This window comes from Geospiza fortis, unplaced genomic scaffold (genome assembly GCF_000277835.1).
Source record: "Geospiza fortis unplaced genomic scaffold, GeoFor_1.0 scaffold373, whole genome shotgun sequence".
In the NCBI taxonomy this organism is placed as follows: domain Eukaryota; kingdom Metazoa; phylum Chordata; class Aves; order Passeriformes; family Thraupidae; genus Geospiza; species Geospiza fortis.
The window spans coordinates 863,758-873,197 of NW_005054518.1; the positions used below are offsets into that span (position 1 = coordinate 863,758).

The 9,440-nt window shown below is 43.0% G+C and overlaps 1 protein-coding gene across 1 annotated transcript in view; it reads left to right on the top strand.

Annotated features, from left to right (window-relative positions):
- Positions 1-329: 329 nt before the first annotated feature.
- The window catches only part of GPATCH8 (G-patch domain containing 8), a 37,822-nt gene continuing 28,711 nt past the window's right edge, over positions 330-9,440 (top strand). The window contains exons 1-2 of the mRNA XM_031063632.1: positions 330-405; positions 8,177-8,249. The gene's annotated coding sequence lies outside the window, so the exon portion shown is untranslated. The remainder of the gene's footprint in view (positions 406-8,176; positions 8,250-9,440) is intronic.

The window sequence follows — 9,440 nt, forward strand, 5'->3', positions numbered from 1 at the left end:
TCCTGCTGCTCCTTGTCACATGTGGTTTCCATGCTGGCGCTGGTGCTTGTGCTCAGTGTTTTTGTAGACTTTCTAAGGAAAAAATCCAGAAGTGTTGTCATTGTAAATGTTTGGTATTTTGCCAACTTTAATAGTTTATTATTGTCATCAAATTGACTTAGGACAAAAAAAAACCTAAAAACTTTTAGCTGATATACTGAATTGAGCCTGTATTTAATAAGTTCATTTATTAGCAAAATTATATGAAATATAACACTTTAACCAAACATGTGTGGACACTAAACTGTTGGAAATGTGTGCTGTGGAGCTGACCTTGGTTTTCTCTTGCAGGGCAATCACTTTGATCAGTATGAAGAGGGGCACCTGGAGATAGAGCAGGCGTCTCTAGACAAGCCCATCGAATCGGTAAGGCCCCCCCCGACCAGCAGCGTTCCCCGGAGCTCGGCCGTGTCGGATGGTCCTTGATGTGAATGCAGTCAAATCTGAGAGCAGTGGGCACCTTGGTGGCAGTCAGGGGTAATTGGTGGTAAAATGCATGCTGACCTTTAGTGGGCCTGGGATTTGATCTTGAAGTAGTCCTAGAACTAAAACCTGCAATTTGAGTTCAACATGATATTTCAGGAATTATTTAAAATAATACATTCATTCAGAGATATTTATTTTAAGGTTTTATACTTTTCTTTGAAGAATCAGTTTAATATAATGAGAACCTGATGGAATAGTATAGTGAAATACATTTTGATCCTTTTTAGTTTATATTTTTGGAAAAGTACCGGTGTGTTTAAAGTGTTAGAATGACACCTGGCGGTATGGAGACAGGGATCAGTGTTAGTCCAGCAGTCCTTCCCCATGGAGCTGAAGCTGCCCTGAGCCTTTGTCTAAAATTGCTTTACCTTGAGTTAGGTGTGAAGACTCCTGCTGTAAGATGGGGAAAAAATAGGTTTTGTTTAGTTTTGATTTTTTAATCTCCTTGGAGCTTCTTAATTTTTCTCTTTGCAAAGCACCTTCTGCTGGTTTTAGGCACAGCAGCTTGTTCAGCCTAAACTGGACCCACATTTGGCATTTAGCTTTAGCTAAGGTTCATTTGCAGTTTCCTTCAGAAATGAGAAAACTTTTAGTGAATAATCAAGGGACACTTAGTGGTGTTCTGATTAATTCTAGATTTTTATTAAGTACTTGTCAAGTGTTTCTTTTGCCTATTAATTGAATTTCAGTTGAAGTTTCTCCACGTTAGTCAGCCCCTAGAAGAACCAGGGTTAGCCAAAGCCCGCTGTATATTTTTGTTGGTGTGTAGGTTGGTGTTGTGTGTGTTTGTGTGCGTGTTAGATGTTTACCAAAAATTTACACAACTTGGGGTGTTCGACGTTTTTCTTCCGCAGCAGTTGGCCCATATTAGCTAAGCAGCCATGATCTGGTTTGTATTGCACGGTCTGCCTTTTTTAATTTCTTCTCTAGGGTTTCCTTTCCCCTTCTTATTTCTGTTCTTCTGGTCCAGTGAACACTGCATATAGTACCTACTGTCTTAATGTGCTGGCATGATGCTAGATTTAGGCATGGCAGTAATTGATGACGCATGAGATAATGCTGCAGAGATGGGAATTGGTATTCACTCTTCTCCTGAATACTTCAGTCTTACCTTGGGACATGGGGATTTGAATTAAAATGCCAAGCTGGATGGAAATAAAATGGGAAATACGTGTTGGTAGCCTACTCTGGGCCACACTGGAAATTAGCATTTCAAAATAATTCAAATGCTGCTTACAGACTAGACTGGTTACCTGATTTCCAAAAGTGCTTTCTCAAAGAGAGGAATAGAAGAGGTCATAGATAGTGATCCAGAGGGAAGGATGCCTATGGAAGTGTGTAAAGCATGAGCAGGTGCCCTGGGCCCACATGGGCTCACTGTGCAGATCTCACTCTCCACAGGAGTAATGCTTTGTGCAGTTTGATTAATGCTGAACTGCAGGAGAAAAAAAAAGTTAAATTGTGGCTTTAATATTTTATTCTTGTCTCTCACTATCCAAATGTCAGGACATTTTTAATCTTTACAACTCTTTGGGTAGGTACAGTTCAACCTAATTGAAAACAGTTGGATGAAGAGGACAAGAGAATGGCTTGGTTTGTGAGGAGAAAGAGTTAAAACCTCAAATTGTTCTATAAAATCAAGTTTGTTCCACTCTTCTTTTGTCTGACCTAGAAGAATCACAGAATCATTAAGGTTGGAAAGTCCCTCTAAGCTCATTGAGTCCAGCCAATCCTGCAGCACTGCCAAGGCCACCCCTAACCCATGTCCCCAAATGCCACATCTCCATGGCCTGTGAACCTTTCCAAGGATGGTGGCTCCAGCACTTCCCAGGGCAGCTGTGCCAGTGTCCATCCCAGGATTTCAAAGCTGTGGCTGCTGCACAGGGAGGGGGGGTTATGGCCTGAGCAAGGGTGGTGTCAGAAACAAACTGGTCACTTCTGAGGTTTCACATGGTCTTTGTAAAAATACGTTGTTGATTCCTTAATTCCCCATCTGGGAAGCAGGAATTACTTTGTTGTGTTTCCTGACACCTGTGGAGGTGATTCTGCCTCCACACTATTAATGATCAGTGTGCTCTTTGAATTGGCAAATTACACACATTAGCAGAAGGGAGAGTTTCCTTGGCAGAATTCAGTGGGGTACCTCTCCTGCAAGATATTTCACCAGGAAAGGAGGATTCATTGTGCTCTTTTGGCTTTTTTTTTCCCTTTTATTTTGTGCTGTTTGCTCACCCAGAACCAAAATTGAGAGGGAAGGAGGAAAGGCAAATTGATGTTTTAGAACTACCACACATCGAAGTATTTTCAACATTAACAAATTGGATTTTAATCCTTAACCAGTTCTCTGTTAGCAATCCAACTGGCCTTTTCCAAGGAATCTGCTCAGAGTCATGAGTGAGCCTGTGCTTCATGGTATGGAAGCAGTTTGGGTGATGAACACCCTTTGTTTCTGACCGTGGCAGATCAAAGTGCTTCCCAGTTAAAATGTCATTCTTCAGAACAAAGAGTGGATTTAGTATATTCTCATAAATGTGTTCCTTGCAGCTTCCCACATCTTAGTGACAGGAAGGTGCTCCAAAGCCTGCAGGTGTTTGGAGATGGGGGGAGTGTTTCCTGTGCCATGTCCCTGTGACAGTCCCCATGATGTGACATCCATCTCTGCAGCATTATCTGTTGAGAGGTGCTGACTGTACTGCTACAGCATGCAACTCAAAGGTGGCTGGAAAAATAGGTTTGGGAGTCTACAGATCATTACAATGTTGAAACATGTCCTCAATTAGCCTACTGGTGTTGTTGTTCCTGTGGAAATCCTGCTGTGTGCAGCTCATTTAGGCCAAAGATGTCTGCTCTGAAACATGCAACTCTAACCAGAGTACATTTATGGAAAACAGAGCTGCCAGGAGCTAGGGATGGACGTGGCCTGAACGAGTGCCAGCTGTTTTCCATTACTAAATTGAAGAAAGTATTTCATATCAATGGACTCTTCAGAGCTACAAATACTGATATTTTTTCCCCTCCCACAAGTAACATTTTTTCTTGTTGTGCTTTGAAAGATGCTGCACTTACACTGGCTGTTCATGTCAGTGCAGTCACTGATGTCCTTGAAAAATCAGAGCACTTCACCCTTTTTTTCTAAACTCAAGAAGCTGCATGCATTTGTTTTGGGGCATATTGAGTTCACTGAGTTCAGGTTCTTGAATGGGAAGTCACAAATTATTGCAGCTTTAATAGAATCCAGATTTGCTCCACATTAATTCCTTATCTCTACTTGTTTATTGAGTCTCTTTGCTGTGAATTCCTGGTTTTCCTCATCCCAGCAGTGCAGATGGAGTAGGAGACAGCCCTTAGGGCCCCCAGAAGCAGCCCTGGCCCCGTGCAGGCAGTGTCAGGGGTGGACCCACGCCGTCACCGCTGCAGGTTGGAGGCCAGACTGGGAATCACCCACTTATCCTGGAGCTTGTTAGTTTGTCCTTGTCCTAACTAACAAATGTCCTTTCCCCTCTCTCTAATGCTGCTCGGTGCCATGAGGGGCGCCTTGAGCCCCCGTGCCAGGCTGCAGTCAGTGGTGCTTGGGCACCAGGGGCTGGCACAGCCTGGCCGAGCCGGAGCTGGGTTGTGGCACTGGAAATCTGTACAGATCTGTGGACTCCACTAGTTCCAAAGTGTCATTTGATGAGGCTGCTGATTTGACATTTAGCAGCAGCCATATGTGGACAGCGCTATAAATAATGTGCTTCTGGAAGCTGAATGGTGTAGCATTACTATTTGGCTTTTCTCTCTGGTCTTCATTGTGTCATCTGTAGTGAGCTCTAGGTTTTGTTTTGGGAATCTTTTCAACCTCTTGTTTGCATGGGTTCACCCAGTAGCATCTGATCCTTGCTTATAGATTCCTCCATACACAGTCAGCACAGCTTACAATCCACTCAAGAGAGGAATGGTTCCTGCCCGAGCTGGGATGAGTGATGGGATCGTGGGGATCTCATGGAAAACCTGTGCTAGGCAAAACTGCTGGTGTGGGTTACATCCCACAGGCACCATCAAAACCTTGGGCTTTTACCCATCTTTTAATTGTAAGCAATTTTTTTTTTCTATTGGCCAAACCTTTATCATTAATTTGTGCTGGGGATGTCCTGCTCAGGAATCACTGATCTGCATGGCAAGCAAGCAGGGGTATCTTGTCAGGGCACAGGATGGAGATCTTGGAGGCCACTTAGAGCTGCTGGAGCCCAGTCACTTTGGATGAGCTTTTTCCAAAGCAGCTTACCCAGCTCTTTGAAGGTCTGGTAGACCCAAGGCCTTGTATTTCCTACACCTTTGGAGAAGTTCTGCTTTGTCATTAGAGCAGAGCTCTCCATCAGAGCTGGCATTATCCCACCCAGAGCTGCTGAGCCCTTCTCCCTGGGGATGGAGCACCCCACAGCCTGTGCCCACATGGTCCAGGAGAGCTCCCTTGCTCACCCAGACACCTTTTGGGAGACTTATTTTGGCTGCCTCAATAATTTATTGTGGCTGTAATACAAGGAGCTCCCAAGTGGCAGCAGAAGAAAGTGAGGAGACTCATGGCAGCCTTTGCTGAGAAATGAGGGGTGTCCTCCTAGGGCTGTGGTGTTTCTGTGCATCACTGCAGCTCTTCTGTAGGAAAACTGCTGCAGTGTGAGGATTGTCTGTTCAAAAGGGGTGGCAGCTCCTAACATGGGCAGGAAGCTTGCTGTGAAAGCCTTCTCCTATGTGAAAGTAGCTGTACTTTACAGAACTTTCACTTAAAACTGCACTTTTAAAAAAAAGCTGTCAGCTGTTACAACATTAGTTGTCCCATGTCACATTTTGGTCCCAATATCCCTGGATACTCCCAGGAGAGCAGACAGGCTCTCAAGTGGGATTAAGCAAGCCTGGCCTTCCATTATTGAATTTTTAGGGCAGGATTTTAATTTTTGCACTGAAGAGCAGTTCTGTCAGTCTGCCTCCATCAGAGGTCTGGGTTAGCCATTGGAAAAGCAGGGAGGAGCTGAACATGGCCAGAAAGGAGCAAAGTGATGGCCAGGTCTCAACTCAAATGTTAGTTTTAAATTATTAGAGTTATCCTCCTTATTCAGTACAACAGAAGATGCTCCATTTCAATTGAGTAGGATTCTAAAATTAGGGAGTAGTTCCACTGCATAAACAAACAAATGGAAAAGTTTGCGGGGGGGAAACAACGCCTTCCTGGGAACTGAGACAGGGCAATGTTCAGGCATAATTCCAATTTATGTCAAACAACCTGGGACCATCCTCTTGAGTGGGTCTGTAAAAGTGGTGCTAATGTGTATAACCTTTCTAAATTTTTCTTTTTCCCTTTAACATTTGTTTCCCCCTTCACTGTCAGTCACAACACACCGCTCTTGAATCTCCCAGCTGGTCTTGACTTGTTGAATTTATTTTATGCTTTCACTCTTCTTTAATAAATACATTACTTGCAAGCAGTGAATTGAAAACAAAGCAAAAGAAAAAAACTACCATTAGTGATTGGACAGTTTCTTACTTTGTGTTACATTTAACTGTTCTTTTGACAGCCCAGTTTTTAAAGCCAGGTTCGTATGGAAATGCTTTCACTCCACTTGCACTGCTTTTGGAATAGCGTTCTGCTTCATCTGTCTTTATTTTAGTGCATTCATAACACACACAGCACAATGTCTCATCTCCCCTTGGCCAAGACTGCAAAGTACTCCTTGTCCTTGGAATTCTTTTGTTTTTTCTTTTTTTTTTTCTTTCTTCTTTTTTTTTTTTCCCTTTTGGAAAATGCAGCCATTTTTGTCAGCACCAACTTTTAGATTTAATGATCCTTTGTTCAGGGTAGGGCAATTAAAAAAAATAAAAAAATCCCAAACATATCCCAAGCTGCAGCCCCTGTGTGCCAGGATGGGGCACTCTGTGGTCCTTGTGATCAGTCTGCAGGTAAGTGTTTCTGTCTTCCCAACAGAGAGCCTTCTCCATGGTGCCTGTGGTTGGTAGGGATCCATCCTTCTTTATTTTTCTTTAGTTTTTTCCTTTTTTTTTTTTTTTTTTTGCATTTGACCTTTTATCCCCAGAAGTTTCGTTATGCCTCCTGATTTAATTTTTTTTTCCATCTAGCCCTAATTATGTCCTGGGGCAGAGCCAGAAGTGTGGGAAAAATGTACATTATTCCTTGGGAAATACAGGAATAAAAAAAATGTCTGACTTTATTAGGATATCAGAAAAAAAATCCAAAATTTGTACTTGATAACATCTTTTTGAAGAAAAAAGTATCCATGCAGCCAATATCTTTGGGGAGGTTGTGCCTTTCAAGCCGATTCACCAAAGTTGTGCAAACCCTGTGGTCATTTTCTTCACTGTGGAGTGACAAAACCTACTCTGGTTTCTGTTGATTACTGTTACTTAATTAAAGAAACCTGCAGCATATATATATAATTATTTTTTGGATTCCATGTACCACTCAGTGTTCTGGAGTCACATCCTGTTATAATTCAGGATATTTCTGTGATACCTTAGGTTGTGGTTTGCCTGATAATAATTAATAATCAACAAGTTCATACCTGATTTTTATTTTTATTTTTTGTGATTGGAAGGTGAACAAGGTCCCAGCCAAGAGTCCTTCTCTGAGGAGCTGGTCACTGCCTGTAGCTGGGTGAACTGGTCACTGAGGGCGAGCTGGCAGATTGAGGTGGTTCGAGGGTGCTGTGAGTGCTCTGCTCTTTGTCTGGGGGCAGAAACCCTGCAGAAAACACAACAATTGCCACACTGAGCCCTGCTCAGCCCCATTGCCAAAAGCTGACACTTAATTGCTGCGTCAGTACTTTTCCAGTTATTCCAAAATAGCTTTTTTTTTTTAGGAAGATGAGACATTATGCTTATTGTTTCCCCTACATGCACTAATGGTTCCTTGCTGTTAACTTATTGCTAGGCCTGTTTCATTCTAACATCTTAGTATTTTTGTTAGTTTACATGTGAAATGCATCACCCAGTCTGTGCTTGAGCTCATTTTATTTAATTGATTTTATTTTTTTTGTTTTACTAACCTCACTGTTTTTTCAGTTTAATATTGGCTGCATGCTAGTTTATATATATATATACATATATAAAAAAAACCCAATCAAGTCTAGCCTGGATTTTGCTCTGATTGTGTTTTGGTTTCTAGTGGTGGGGCAGTCTTGCACTTACAACTTACTCAGTATTATAAAAGCCTGACACACAAACAAAATGACTAAACACATTGTAGATTTTCTTTACAAAAAAAATCTTAAGTGGTGCTGTCTAGGTGATGGATATGATTGTATAAATAGCTTGATTTTATGCTTTTTACTGTCAATTTTTATTGGTACACTTTATTTTCTTCCACAATGCTTTTTAGTTTTATTATTTTTGTATTTCTTTTAAACGTGATGCACAAAAGTTGCCCAGCACACCATCAGAAAGTGACCGTCCCCAATACCCATCCCCCTGGAAAAATTCTAGCCAGCAATTTTTGACATTTGTCTTTCCCTTTATTGGGCATATATTGCCTTTTCAGTAGCATTTTTTGCATGCATATATATGTAGAAAAATCTCTTGCTCATCACATGTTTAAATGTCAGAGGGAAGGGAAGAATATATTATTGGAATATTTTTGGTTTGTTTTCTCTGTTCTGTCTGTCAGGATAATATTGGACATCGCTTACTCCAGAAACATGGCTGGAAGCTGGGCCAGGGATTGGGAAAGTCACTGCAGGGTAAGTCCAGTCCCTTGTGTCTGAAACCTTCAACTCCAGCCTCAGTCTTTAACAAAATTATTTCTGCTTTTTGTTCCTAGATTAGATTTTCTTTCCATTATTAATATATCCAACCAATTGCACTGTTAAGTTTTGTATTTGGCAGTTTGCAAGTGGAAGCTGCTGCCTCCCTTGTTGGTACAGGTTAGAGCTCTGTGTGTGGTGGATGTGTGAGAGTCAGCGTGGAGGAAGGAGGATTCACTTTCCACACTGACAGGGAGTGGTGCAGCTTCCAACTGTGCTGATGTTTTGGTGTTAAAAATGAAAGATTTGAGGTAGTTCCCATGATCTGTCAGTGCTCACCGTGGTCAGAAGCCATTAGAAGGCCAGGAAAGGGCCCACTGAAGATGGAAAGTGGTGGCAGAGGTTCTCTGGATGGGAGAGGCTCACTCCTGCTTTCTCAACAGGACTGTCACAGGTTGGATTTATTCCTGTTCCCAGCAGTTTGTCAGGGATTAGAAAATCTCAGTGGATTGGCCCAGCACACACCAGACCTTGCTGTCTTGAGCCTGAATCCTTGCTGTGACACTGAACCCCATTTCTGTAGGAACCTGTGGCAGTGTTTGAAGCTCAGGTGTGCCCTGAGCCCTCAGTAACTCACTCATGTTCCTGTGCCTGTAGTCTGAAGACCTGGGAGCTTGTAATCCATGTTCCATGAGTGAGCCCCTTAGAGATGGGGGTGTCTGTGCTCTGGAGGACTCTGCAGAGGTAACAAATTCCCCAAACTCTGGCAATGCTTATTAATCCCTGGACTAAGGCTCTCTAACCTCTCAGGCAGGGCTGCCTTGCAGGTTAATGCTTCTGCCTTTTCTAATGTGGTTTATTGGAGTTCTCTGGTTGCTGCATGGCACTCTCCAGTCCTCTCATGTCCCTGCTGGGGCCAGACCTCAGGTTTGGTTGTAGCTGTTACCTGTGGCCTTTCCTTTGGCACGTGGGATGTGCATCACAGGGTGGAACTCAGTGCTCTGTATTGCTCTGTGTGTCGCCAGAGTGGAAACACAGAGACTTGAAAGAGGGAAAGGCCTTGTCCCAGCCCTGGGTGGATCCCAAAGCACAGCCCAAGGGGTCTGCAGGCTCAGATTTACTGGAGTGAGCATGGATTATGGGGCAGGTCTGGAGTCAGGGCAGGGGGTGGTGGTGGCACCATGTCCC